Source organism: Vicia villosa, unplaced genomic scaffold (genome assembly GCF_029867415.1).
Source record: "Vicia villosa cultivar HV-30 ecotype Madison, WI unplaced genomic scaffold, Vvil1.0 ctg.001709F_1_1, whole genome shotgun sequence".
NCBI classification, from domain to species: Eukaryota; Viridiplantae; Streptophyta; class Magnoliopsida; order Fabales; family Fabaceae; genus Vicia; species Vicia villosa.
In genome coordinates, this window is record NW_026705705.1 from 140,127 (window position 1) to 154,764 (window position 14,638).

The window sequence follows — 14,638 nt, forward strand, 5'->3', positions numbered from 1 at the left end:
CTTTATCAGATAGGATTTGAGGATCGAGAAGTTCAAGTGATGTTTCTGATCAAGGTTCAGAGGTTTGAATCAAGATTTCTTTTTGCGTTGATGCTTATCAGATGGTTAAGAATTGATGCAAGAGTGTTCAAGTTCAATTATACGATATTGGATTTTTGAGCAATTATTTTGTTCAAGAATTTAATTCGAGATGAAGAAATCATGCAAATTGAATTATTAGTCCAAGTTCTTAAGGATTAGTGCAAGTTCAAATTCAAGAAGTATAATTCAAGACCTCATTTCCAAAATGTAAATCGCATTCGAGCATAATTCCAAGATGCATTCAAGTTCAAGACTTTGCAAATATTTTTCAAATAAAATTCTCAAGAGCTCACAAATTCCTTCAACTCAAGTCTTGATACAAAGTTGCTTACAAAAAGATTCAATGTTTTTTTAAGATCCATACAAGTGCAAGAAGATTGAAAGAGGAATATATTTGAAGTTACATAAAAATAAAGCCTATGTCTAAGAACTTCATGATAATCTTCAAGCTCTAAACTTCAATTTCACCATGCTAAGTCCAGCCAAACTCGTTCTCCTTTGCCCACCAAACATTTTGTTTGTCCCTAGCACAAAATTAATATCAAAAAGACAAATGGATACAAAAAGAAATGAAGGTGGAAGCATGAATATTCACAAATTGCAAATTGAGCGTTAAGATATCAAAATTTTAGCCAAGTAATTCGTCAAGTTACTGCTGCAGTAACTTTCTTTCACAAGTTCAATAACATGCCCAATTGCATACGAATCAGGCCCAAGGTTATTTTCAATCAACTGCAAAAAAACATTGCAAACAAAATTGGGGACTGAATAGAGCATTTTCGTATGGGCTGCAGAGCAAAATTATAACATTTCATATCAGCCCAAGATTCACAGCACAAACTCTTTATCTGAGCACTATATAAGCATTGACTCACACTGACAGAAGAGGACTTTTGCTCAGAACCTTTTCAGACTGACAGAAATCAGAACAAATCATATAATCACCTGAATTCGTCACCTGACCGGAAACCACCGCCGGAAATCGTAACCACCGCGCCGGAGTTTCTTTTCACCACCATTCCTTGATTTTGTTACTTCAAAAGGTTGATAATCTTCATCAGAACCCAAATTCATCTTTAGTCATGTGATTCATGCACTGTGGTGCTACATTTGAGCTTAGAGTTTCATAACTTTAACTGTAGATCTACTCTTTATTTCACTTTCTTTGAAAAACTATTTCCGGATTTGAAAAGAGGGGAAGAATACGAACCTGAAAATGTAAAATAATTTGAGTTCTGGAAGTTTTCACCTCCGGCCACCGCGCTGGAGGATCTCCGGCCGCCGTGATCTTATGTGAGCCGCCGTGAGTCTTCATCTTCCTCCGCCGGTCTTCATATGCGTCACCATGTTTTTTTTCTTTCTTCTTGTTCTACTGTTTTTTTTGTTTGTTTATGATATAAAAAGATGAGAGAGAACCATTGGTTTTAATGAGAGGGGAGAGTACCGAGAGTTTATGAGAGGAGGGAGTAATCAATTTTATTTTTCTTCAATGATCAATATTTCTCTACTTTAATGTTCTTGGAATATGTTGTTTACTGTTTCCTATCAAAAGTAGTGCACCGAAAAATGATTTTGAAAGTTCTGACATGTCCATTCTTTTTTCAAATGTAGTACCATTAATAAGTTTTTGAAAGTACTATAATAGTACCGTTTTTGGTACACCATGAAGGAATTTGGATTTAATTATTTTTCTTTTTTTTCTAACCTTGTGATGTCCGCCGGTTTGTTGTTTAAGGTGACAAGTGCCCATCGGAGCCACTTGTCCTCACCTGAGAAGATGATCAGAATTGTGATTCTCTATATTTTGCCTATTGTACTTATTATGTACTTTTGATCTGGACCTTCCGATGTCAATGCTGTGTTGAAGTTGACTAGATCAGATGGCTGGAATTTATTCTGCTTTATTTTATATTGCTATTTTCATTTTAATTAGTTTCTAACTTTAGAAATTTTATATTAATTCTGTTTTTAGTCTAAAAATTATGAAAAAATTCACAAAAAATATGTCTTACTATTTTATACCTTGTTTTTATTATTAGCTTAATATGTTATTTTTGCTCTTTTTCTTCATCTATCTTTCATTTTCTTTCTTTGTCCCGAATCGATAAAAGAGCAAAATGAGAGGAAGTCGTATGTGGTTGACTTGAGTCCGAATTCATCCTTCCTCCATTATCATTATATGTCTCATTATTTTTTTTGTTTTTTTACCTTGTGTTTTCTTTTTATATATTAGTTTCTTATTTTATTTTTGTTCTGTCTTCTTCATCTATCCTTCTTTTTTCTTTGTCCCGAATCGATAAAAGATTAAAAATGAAAAGGAAGTTGTATGTGGTTGATTTAAATCCGAATTCATCCTTCCTCCATTATTAATCTTTATTTACTAACTTTGATAACATACTTGACAAGTTTCAAGATGGTTATCTTTAACAACTAACGACTAATTTTAATTTCCGCATTTTTATTATATTGTCCTTTATATTTACCGCTCTTATACTCATCATATCATCATATTTACTTTCTGCTATTTTTATTTTGTCCATTTGGACGTCATATTTATTCTCCGCTATTTTTCTTTTGTCCACTTGGACTATACTTTACTTTTATGCTAAAACATTAATAAACAAGATGAAACCTAAAAAAAACACTTAAGGACCAATGGACTGTGTATCATTATTTGACTGTTATCTTGCTTGTTATTTTGTCTGGTTGGATTGCTGTTGTGATGTGTGTAGGTATCTCCTCGAAAAGTCTTTGAAGGTTAATTCCAAAGCACTAAGATAAGGATTTCGCCCATTTGCAACCGTTACTCTGTCCGATTTCTGTCAGAAACTTATGTGATTCTTCGAAGATTTGCAAGTTCATTTTGGTCCCTAAGTGGTAATTTTGGTTTTGTGTGGGTAGTCCAAAGGATGGGAATTCTTCCTTGACTCAATGTGTCAAGTGTCGACTTCTTATTTTGGTCAGATCGTTTTTCCCTAAACTTTTATTTTCTCGCACTAGGATAGCCTCTTCATCTCCTCCCACTTCTTAAATTTTCAAAGTCTCCTCTCTTTTTCTAAAAAACTTCTTATGTTTGAAATCCTTTTTAAAATCTTCTTTAAAAACTATATTTAGCCTCTGTTGGCATTTTCTTTCAAAAAGTAAGCCCAATTAATCATTGTCATTAGTTGCGATGCCCCACGATTTTAATATTGATTGACACTACGAAATCTTTTCCACGTGAGAGAGCTAGTGGCATACTTGTCGATTTTTATCCGAGTTGGCGCCCTTCTCTCATTAGTGACGCAAAGAATTCGTTCGTTCTCATGTTTAAAATCAATGGCTGAGTATTCGCCCCGACGATGGTAAATGTGCTTATTCCTTTTAAAACGTTTTTTTCCCTTTTAAAAGCGGAACTACATTAGCTCTGACTTCTCCATTGCACCGAGGAGGTATGTAGGCACAAGATATAATGTCTTGCCGAGCTTGTTTTAAAAATCAAACAAACCCTTTTTTTTTTCGCACACAACATCTTTTTATAAACACAGATTTTCAAAAAGGTTCCTGTGGAGTACCACAGATATGAGGGGTGCTTAAAACCTTCCCCTTGTATAATCAACACCCGTTCCTAAGATCTCTTTTTGTTTTAAAAACAAACTTTGGGTTTTTTTTCGTTCTTTTCCCTTTTCCTTTGGAAACAATAAAGCGCGGTGGCGACTTTCACTGAAATATTGAGTCGAGTCAATTTATGGCTTTGATCTCAGATTTTCCCCGCTACAGAAAAATGGCGACTTCACTGGGGAACCAATTTTAAGTGTGTTAAGCCTATTTTTGTTTATCTGTGTGTTTTTGTCTGTATATATTATTGATGTGTGCTTTGTTTGTTTTTTTTTCTTTTTGGTGCTCGGTGGTTCCTCTGTGATGAGACAAAGTCCTAACCCGGACTTTGTGAGTAACTTGAGATAGGAGGTGGTATGACCAATAGTTGCATGTCAGGAGCGATCCTTAACATGAGCATCATATGGTGGAACCCCAATCAGTGGAGGCCTCATGGAAGGTAGTAGATGTTGTTACGAGCTATCGTAGGAACGCTATTACTTTCAATAGTGAGTGTCCGTAGAAGCTGAATGGCCTAGAACCTTTTTAACTCATCTAAGCCTTTTTAGGATGTAGCGCAGAAACAAGGTCAAGTACCAATTTGAGCTTGTTGTCATGCGATGCTACGCTCAGACGAGGTCTTTTTAGGCATATTATTGGCGCCCATGAGCAATTGTGCGTGCCGGTAGTATCCGATAGAAGATTGAAAACTCTGGGAACCTTTGTAGAACCCGATCGGCAGGTACAAAATTCCCTAGTACATACCTTTGTGGGTGGTTCTTAACCTATGACTCCATGCTTGTGACGTCGGACCTTTGAACCTTAATTGTGTGATCTTGTGTGCTCTTGTTTGTGATTGATGCATAAACCATACATTCATGCATTCATGAAAGACATTCTTTACAAATGGTTTTCAAGGAACTTAAGACTCTTTCTTTGTAAACATCACAGGTACCATGGATCAAAAGAGGAGTATTAAGAAGTACACTTTCAGGAATCTTGGTGAGAAAGAGTTGAAAGAGTTGAAAGAGTTAGTGTCTTTGGTTCCTAATCTTGACAATTTCAGAAACCGATACGGAAAATTGATATCTATGTTGAATACCAAAGTGGAGAAAGGGATTCTTGAGACTCTTGTGCAGTTTTATGACCCGATGTATCATTGTTTCACATTTCCTGATTATCAGCTTATGCCCACTTTGGAGGAGTATTTGTATTGGATTGGTTTGCCGGTTACGAATGATATACCATTTAGTGGTCTAGAGAAGGATCTTGAGGTGGATGAGATAGCGGAACTTCTTCGCTTGAAAATATCAGATGTAAAAGCAAACATAACCAAGAAGGGAGGAATTTGGGGGTTGACTTCTAAGTTTTTGATTGGGAAGGCTTCTAAGTTGGCTAGTAAGGGAAGTATGATCGCTTTTGAGATTTTCTTGGCTTTGCTTATCTATGGTTTGATACTCTTTCCTAACATTGACAACTTTGTCGATGTTAATGCTATTCAGATATTCATGATTGGAAATCCTGTGCCTACTTTGCTTGGGGATACTTATCATTCCATTCACCATAGGGTTGATAAGAAAGGTGGACTTATCAACTGTTGCACTCCTTTGCTCTATAAGTGGTTTATTTCGCACTTACCTCAAACTAGGAGTTTCTTGAACAATCCTGATGGTCTTCGATGGTCTCAAAAGATTATGCCTCTCACTAATGGTAACATTAATTGGTACAATCCTGCTTATGACACTGGTGAGATTATTGATAGTTGTGGGGAGTTCTCCAATGTACCTCTTCTTGGCATACAAGGAGGAATCACCTACAACCCTATTCTTGCAAGGCGTCAATTTGGCTACCCCATGAAGGAGCGACCTGCTGGTATTCTTGTGTCAGGAATTTTTTATCATAATGGAGATACGGATATGAGGAATCGGTTTGTGCGTGCTTGGCACCATATTGATAGGAAGAGAGATTTGGGAAAGAAACAAAGCATTACTCTCAAGGAATACACTGATTGGGTTCAAGCTAGAGCTCATGCTCTTCAGATGCCTTATTTACTCGAGGAGCCCTCTTTACCTGTTGCTCCACCATCTTCTTCTACTATTCCCATCGAGAATAGGGAGGAGTACCGAGAGCTCATGGCTAGGATGAAGTTGGAAAGGGATACTTGGGAGAAAAAGTTTCATGCTTCAGAGATTGAGAAGGAAGAGTTGAAGAAACAGTTGAAAGAGAAGGATGATATGCTTTATCTTCAAGATGGTTGGTTGATGGAAAAGGATGATCAGATTCGTCGTCAGAAAGTGCTACTTCAACAACATGGTGAGAAGCGAAAGAGACAACAAAGGGATTTACTTTCTGCTAGTGTTTCGATAGTTCCTGTTGGTCAAGAAGGTTCAGTTTCATGGAAGGCAGTTGTTGACAAGATAATGGTTGAGAAGACTCACATGAAGGCTTTTTATGAAGATGAGTTAGAGAAGCTTCGTAGGAAGTTGCAGAGGGGAGTTGGTTCTTCATCAGGAGTGGCGCCTTTGGACCCATAGTTTTTAGCTTTCTCTGTTATCTCTCTTTTAGTGTTTAGGATTCTTTGAAGCTTTGTACTTCGAACTTTTGTAATCCTTTTCGTGATTAATAAAAAGAGAGTATTTTCAGTTATATTTTGAATATTGTATCTTTGTGATGTTTACAATTAATATCTTAAAGTTCCTTGGAAATTAATAAAAATATAAACCATTTGAATTGCATTTCATGCATCATGATGCATTTTTGCTCTTGCTTTCGAGAGTATTCCAAGAGGTCTTATTCAGTGTTCTTCCTACAGAATCAAGCTGTCTCACCGGTATAACACCCGAGCTAGTTATAAAAAGAAGATGGAAGGACTCGAGCAAGAGAACCGAGAGCTACGTGAAGAGGTTGTTACTTTGAGGTCTGGAGTGGAGCGTCTCACCGCTCTAGTCGAGACACTAATGGCTGCTCAGAATCAGAATCAGGTCCCTCCTCCGTCCAATTCTCAAGCTCAAGATCAGCCGCAAGGTCAGGCTACTGTGATTTCTGAGATTGTTTCTACGACAATTCCTGCAATCCCAACTGTTGGTGCTACTCAACAACGTATGCCCAATGGGTATCCTTGGGGCATGCCTGAAGGCTATTTGTCTGCTCCTGAAATGACTCGTCCTCTGACTCCTGTCATGGTCACTACACCTCCTTTTGTTCATACTAATCCTTTTGTTCCTGAGCCCATTTATCATAATGATGCACCGAGTGAGAGTGTTGGCATCTACGATAGAATGGATGGCTTTCAAGATCAGTTTGAAGAATTGCAAAAAGAGATGAAAGCCCTTCGTGGGAAGGAATTGTTTGGGAAGAATGTGCATGATCTTTGTCTTGTCCCCAATGTGAAAGTACCTGCTAAGTTCAAATTACCTGAATTTGAGAAGTATAAGGGAAACTCTTGTCCTCAGGCACATCTGGTGATGTATGTAAGAAAGATGTCCACTCACACTGATGATCAACGTCTGTTGATCCATTATTTCCAAGATAGTTTGACTGGAGCTGCTTCCAAGTGGTATATGGGCCTTGATAGCACCCATATCCGCACTTTCACTGACCTAGCTGAAGTGTTTGTTAAGCAATACAAGTACAATGTGGACATGGCTCCTGATCGAGATCAACTGAGAGCTATGATGCAGAAAGAAAAAGAATCTTTTAAGGAATATGCTCAGAGATGGCGTGAGGTAGCCGCCCAAGTAATTCCTCCAATGGAAGTGAAAGAGATGACTAAGATTTTCTTGAAGACTCTTAGCCCGTTTTACTATGAAAAGATGATTGCAAGCGCTCCTGTAGATTTCACTGAAATGGTGGGTATGGGTGTCAGACTCGAAGAAGCTGTGAGAGAAGGGCGTTTGGTTCAGGGTGAAAGTTCATCTGGCAATACAAGAAGGTATGGCTCATCTTTTCAAAAGAAGAAGGAATCAGATGCTAATGCTGTTTCTCATGGAAGGAATATTCGATCTGGAAGGGGAGCTCGTTATCAACCTCAACAAGTGGCGTCAGTAACCCCCTTCGTGAATTCAATTCCTGTGGCTCCTGTTAATCAACAGCCAGCAAGACGAAATTCGTATCCTCGAGTTAATTATGATCCTATCCCTATGACCTACACTGAATTGTACCCTGCGCTGATTCGGAAAAATTTGGTTCAGACAAGGTCACCGCCTCCTATTCCAGAGAAGCTCCCTTGGTGGTACAAAGCCGATGCTACTTGTGCTTTTCATCAGAATGCCCCTGGGCATGGTTTAGAGGATTGCTGGCCTCTAAAAGCTGAAGTTCAAAGATTGGTTCGTTCTGGTATGCTGTCATTCCGAGACATTGGCCCTAATGTTCAAAACAATCCTTTGCCAAAGCATGAATGAAGATCTATTAGTGGCAGCCCTGAAGTTTGAAAGATGTTTCCTTCAACACAAACCCAGATGGAGAGAGCCTTCTCAGTTTTTAGAATTCTTACTGATTTTCATTTGTAATATTTCTTGTTTTTCAATGCACTGTTGCATGTAGAAACTTGATTATTTTTGAATGTTAATGATAATACAATGATAATGTTTGTCTTGAAGTAATCCATTCGTTTCACCCATGTTTATTTGTTTTTATGCATTATGATACCTATTGCTTTTGTCAAACTCTTGCTTATGCAAAGATTGGAGGGAGGATGATGATCTGAAAACGCAAAATTTTTGGTTGTATGCTTTTGAATAAGACCATGTTGATGATGTACAGGCATTGTTTCAAATTCCCAAACACCGGAGATATAAGGAAGATAATCCCTTGTTAACCCCTTTGAGCCTTGAAGTAGGAGTTTCTTTTCTAAACGAAAAACCCTAATTTTTAACCTGGGGCAAGGTAGTGTTCAGTTGATTTGGCCGAGTGTTCATGTTTCAAAAAGGATTATGCATCCAAGTGTCAATCACGTCATATCCACATCAATGGTTGGATCATGGAAAACCACAATGGTTATTCCCCGCGCATCAAAAGGCTGGAAAGTATGAAACCACAATGGTTATCCTCTATCCACCGAGGAATGATGCAGTCACGACCCTCTCAACAAGTCAAAACAAAGTCAATATCACACGATTTGTTCAAATCAAAAGAATTAAAAAAAAAAAAAGAAGAAGAAAAAGCTCGCTAAGTCAAAAACTTGGAAATAAATGACTTAGGCAAAAGTTAGAGCATCCCGCTGGACGACCAATTCAAAAGAATCAGTCCAGGCAAAAGTTAGGGAAAATAAAAGAAAAGTGAAAAGAAAGGACTACAAAGCAAAAGTCCTCAACAATGAACAAATATGTGTGAATACAAAAACGAAGACAAAAAGGGTGACTGCTACTCTAAGAAAGCTTCATTGGATCTTTAATAGCACAAAATCCTTTTGAGAGATGAATACTCATGTTGAGTTGACTGAACATAGGACTGGAGAACATCACGAAGTTGGGGTGGGCTAAATAAACTTTGAGCCTAAAAATCTTTTTTTCTGAAAACCGTGAACCAGGCCACGTTACAACCCTCAAAAGTCCTAATTGAAGCAGGGTTTATTTCGAAAGCATGCTTAAAACAAGAAAGCGTTCCTGACTCCTATCGGTTATGCTGAAAACTTGTGTTGGTATCATATGCATACAAAAATCAATGTCTTTCCTTAACCAGTGATTTATTCACAAGGTTTTGTGACATCTTTTTAATAAAACTTCAAGACTTACATGATTGTTGCATTTTAATTATCATTCTTAGAATAAACATTTTTCTGCTTGTAAACATTTGTTTGACATCCAGGAAGTTTACATCTAATCATTAGTAGAAAACTAAAACATTGCCAGGGGCATGTTGTTTTCCCAGTATAATGCTTTTGCAAGTTTGATTACCATTATGGGGCAAATCTTGAAGACTCTGTCGAACAAAGGAATATTCCAAGCACTGTCAATCTGGGGCATTTACGTCGAGATTTGACGAATCTCTCCAAGAACCTGTTAATCTGGAGCAGATTATTCCAAGTCTTTATGACGCCAAGGATCTCTATGAACCTTTTTGAGGCAGATGCCTCTCATAGACCATGTAGTCTGGGGAAAGTTGTGAATTAGAAGTTACCTTAATCACCTCATTAGCTTGAAGTACAAAGGTCGTTGCCATGGTCAATCCAGAGTATGTTATTCTCTACCAAGAAGTTTTGAGACAACAGTTGACTGTTGGGTTTTCTTTCTCACCTTGTGTTGAGTTTTGAACTAAAATCCCCCGCATGTTAACTCTTTTGCTATGATGATAACTTCTTATTTCCTCTGCAAGTTCAGAATGGTGATTTTCTCCAAGGAAATTTTCTCTGACCTCCCATAGTAGAGCTTGCAAGAATATGTTCTTCCATCCCTTTTGGTAGAAATTGATGATATGTCAATTCCTCGCAGAGATTGATAGTTTCCAAAGAGTGTGCTTGGTGTGTATCTCCAACAAGTTTTCCTTCAGTGCAGAGTTCACGTTGTTATCCCTTCATTGGATTTTTAGATCTTTGAAGTTTGACTTTGGGTTTTCTCCTCAGTCAGTATCTCTCTTGAGCCTTGTAGTAAGACTCTGTTCCTTAAGTTGGCCTCTGTGTTTATCTCCAATTGAATCCTCAGCAGGGTTCTTAGCATGGGTCTTCAGAAGGATTTCCCTTGCTATCTCCAGCTTATTGAGATTCGCCGAGTATCTGTTGTACTGTGATGTCTTGTCATTTCCAGTATCTCTGTGTTTGTTTTGTCAGCAAATACAGGACATTCATTCATTCATTCATACATACAACATGCATAAAAAAGGAAAAGAAATTTATTCATATCATTTTGCATTTCTTAATGTTTTGATCCACTCTCTTCAATGTTGTTATCCCCCAAAGTGTATGATCTCTTTCCATTAGAGTGTCTACCTTAAGCAGAAAGTGTTTATCCTTTCTAATTCCCCACTGAGTTTGTTCCTCGTGGAAGAATTTTGCTTCAGTGTTCCTCCTCAACATTTGTCAGGATGGAACTAAACCCCATTTGAGCTTATTCCTCGTTGGGTAGAGTCTTGTTTGACCATTTCTATCCATTTTGTTCCTGGAGTTGAACTTTGGTCTCTTACAATACTATGTTGGAAACTTTCTAGGATGAGAAACCTAAATTAAGAAGGCATTTATTTTGCACCTCTTGAGGATTCTTCTTTCCTCAACAATGAAGAATTCATTTGTGATTGATGTTCTTATCAGATATTGAAAGATTTATTTTCCAGCAGTGTTGTTATTGCACTCCGTTGGAATTTGTAGTTGAAAGCAAGGGGCAGGTACTGGATTTGAGCAACTGGTATTGTCCTCCGCATGTTTTGTTTGACAACAAATGGAAGCCTCTTTATTTGAGCAAGTTTGTATGTCTCCACATATCAATCTTATCTTCACAGCAAGTGATAATCTCTCAGACTTTAGGAACTTCTTGATTCCAGTTGGTGAAAGCTTAGCAAATGGTAAGTCCCTTCAACAGAAGCGACAGTTTGCATCCAATTCCTTTTCTCAAGCCACGTCCTTGATTAAAGAAGAAGTTGGTCCCTATTCTTAGAAGAAGCTTATTATTCTCAACAGTTTACCGTCAACTATTGAGCGGTAATTCAATTTTCTTCTACCTTCAACTATTGAGTTAGTAGCTTATCGTCAACTATTGAGGCGGTAATTCCTGCATCTTCAAGTGAAAAGTTGATGTTTAGATGAAAATTCATGTACCTTCAGTAAAAGTCGGTATTCAGGTGAAGCTATTCCTGCACCTTCAGTAAAACCTGGTGTTCAGAGAAGCCTTTGTATCTACATCTTCCAGTAAAAAGTTGATGTTTAGATCTTTTTCTACCTTCAGTAAAAGCTGGTAGTCCACCTTCAGTAAAAGTTGGTGTTTTTCTTTCCTACCTTCAGTAAAAGCTGGTAGTCCACCTTCAGTAAAAGTTGGTGCATCCTTTGTATCTACATCTTCCAGTAAAAAGTTGATGTTTAGATCGCTTTCATACCTTCAGTAAAAGTCGGTAACTCACCTTCAGTAAAAGTTGGTGCATTTCTTTTGTATCCACATCTTCAGTAAAAGCCGATGTATAAATTCTTTCCTACCTTCAGTAAAAGCTGGTAGTCCACCTTCAGTAAAAGTCGGTGTTTTCTTTTCCTACCTTCAGTAAAAGCTGGTAGTCCACCTTCAGTAAAAGTCGGTGTGTTCTTTTGTATCCACATCTTCAATAAAAGTCGATGTTGAGATTTTTTTTCTACCTTCAGTAAAAGCTGGTAGCCCACCTTCAGTAAAAGTCGGTGTTTTCTTTTGTATCCACATCTTCCATTAAAAGTCGATGTTGGGATTCTTTCCTACCTTCAGTAAAAGTCTGTAGTTTTCCTTCATTAAAAGTTGGTGTACTCTTTCATCTCCAGTGAAAGATGATGTTTTAACCTTTCTGGTGCAAAATATTTTCCCCAGTGAAATTTCTTTTCCCAGCAAAGTCTCGTTCCCCCAGCGGAGTTTATTTTCTTTCCCCAGTGGTTTTCTTGCTTCCCTCTCAGGGAAGTCATGTGCATTACATTCATAATCATAAGCATTGCATGGCATCTTAGGGCCAAAAATTGTGTATTTTGTATTTAAGTCTCTTCCATCACGTCGAGACGAAGATTTCAATCTTCATATCTCCAGATGAAAGAAACTTAAATAGGGGCATCTGTCATACCCCAATTTTTGACCCTAAGATCTCGCGTCTCAAAGTTCTGCTTAAATCACATCAAGATCATTTATGAGGTTCTCTAGTGCCTATTTCTTTTCTAGCTCACCTTCAGGGGAATCACCAGGCACCTCTTTATCCGTATCTTTGTTTATTATAGTTATTATGTTTACTAACAACTAATCAAAATTAAAAATATATATATCTTGTTTATTTTTTGTTTCTTTATCAGATAGGATTTGAGGATCGAGAAGTTCAAGTGATGTTTCTGATCAAGGTTCAGAGGTTTGAATCAAGATTTCTTTTTGCGTTGATGCTTATCAGATGGTTAAGAATTGATGCAAGAGTGTTCAAGTTCAATTATACGATATTGGATTTTTGAGCAATTATTTTGTTCAAGAATTTAATTCGAGATGAAGAAATCATGCAAATTGAATTATTAGTCCAAGTTCTTAAGGATTAGTGCAAGTTCAAATTCAAGAAGTATAATTCAAGACCTCATTTCCAAAATGTAAATCGCATTCGAGCATAATTCCAAGATGCATTCAAGTTCAAGACTTTGCAAATATTTTTCAAATAAAATTCTCAAGAGCTCACAAATTCCTTCAACTCAAGTCTTGATACAAAGTTGCTTACAAAAAGATTCAATGTTTTTTTAAGATCCATACAAGTGCAAGAAGATTGAAAAAGGAATATATTTGAAGTTACATAAAAATAAAGCCTATGTCTAAGAACTTCATGATAATCTTCAAGCTCTAAACTTCAATTTCACCATGCTAAGTCCAGCCAAACTCGTTCTCCTTTGCCCACCAAACATTTTGTTTGTCCCTAGCACAAAATTAATATCAAAAAGACAAATGGATACAAAAAGAAATGAAGGTGGAAGCATGAATATTCACAAATTGCAAATTGAGCGTTAAGATATCAAAATTTTGGCCAAGTAATTCGTCAAGTTACTGCTGCAGTAACTTTCTTTCACAAGTTCAATAACATGCCCAATTGCATACGAATCAGGCCCAAGGTTATTTTCAATCAACTGCAAAAAAACATTGCAAACAAAATTGGGGACTGAATAGAGCATTTTCGTATGGGCTGCAGAGCAAAATTATAACATTTCATATCAGCCCAAGATTCACAGCACAAACTCTTTATCTGAGCACTATATAAGCATTGACTCACACTGACAGAAGAGGACTTTTGCTCAGAACCTTTTCAGACTGACAGAAATCAGAACAAATCATATAATCACCTGAATTCGTCACCTGACCGGAAACCACCGCCGGAAATCGTAACCACCGCGCCGGAGTTTCTTTTCACCACCATTCCTTGATTTTGTTACTTCAAAAGGTTGATAATCTTCATCAGAACCCAAATTCATCTTTAGTCATGTGATTCATGCACTGTGGTGCTACATTTGAGCTTAGAGTTTCATAACTTTAACTGTAGATCTACTCTTTATTTCACTTTCTTTGAAAAACTATTTCCGGATTTGAAAAGAGGGGAAGAATACGAACCTGAAAATGTAAAATAATTTGAGTTCTGGAAGTTTTCACCTCCGGCCACCGCGCTGGAGGATCTCCGGCCGCCGTGATCTTATGTGAGCCGCCGTGAGTCTTCATCTTCCTCCGCCGGTCTTCATATGCGTCACCATGTTTTTTTTCTTTCTTCTTGTTCTACTGTTTTTTTTTGTTTGTTTATGATATAAAAAGATGAGAGAGAACCATTGGTTTTAATGAGAGGGGAGAGTACCGAAAGTTTATGAGAGGAGGGAGTAATCAATTTTATTTTTCTTCAATGATCAATATTTCTCTACTTTAATGTTCTTGGAATATGTTGTTTACTGTTTCCTATCAAAAGTAGTGCACCGAAAAATGATTTTGAAAGTTCTGACATGTCCATTCTTTTTTCAAATGTAGTACCATTAATAAGTTTTTGAAAGTACTATAATAGTACCGTTTTTGGTACACCATGAAGGAATTTGGATTTAATTATTTTTCTTTTTTTTCTAACCTTGTGATGTCCGCCGGTTTGTTGTTTAAGGTGACAAGTGCCCATCGGAGCCACTTGTCCTCACCTGAGAAGATGATCAGAATTGTGATTCTCTATATTTTGCCTATTGTACTTATTATGTACTTTTGATCTGGACCTTCCGATGTCAATGCTGTGTTGAAGTTGACTAGATCAGATGGCTGGAATTTATTCTGCTTTATTTTATATTGCTATTTTCATTTTAATTAGTTTCTAACTTTAGAAATTTTATATTAATTCTGTTTTT

General features: G+C 37.2%; 1 long non-coding RNA gene across 1 annotated transcript; it reads right to left on the bottom strand.

Moving 5' to 3' along the window:
* Positions 1–335: 335 nt before the first annotated feature.
* LOC131636373 (uncharacterized) lies at positions 336–1,486 on the bottom strand. The gene is made up of 3 exons (XR_009294079.1): positions 1,292–1,486; positions 1,027–1,133; positions 336–605 (listed from the first exon to the last, which is right to left on the bottom strand). It is a non-coding gene; the product is annotated as an uncharacterized LOC131636373 (long non-coding RNA).
* Positions 1,487–14,638: the final 13,152 nt, after the last annotated feature.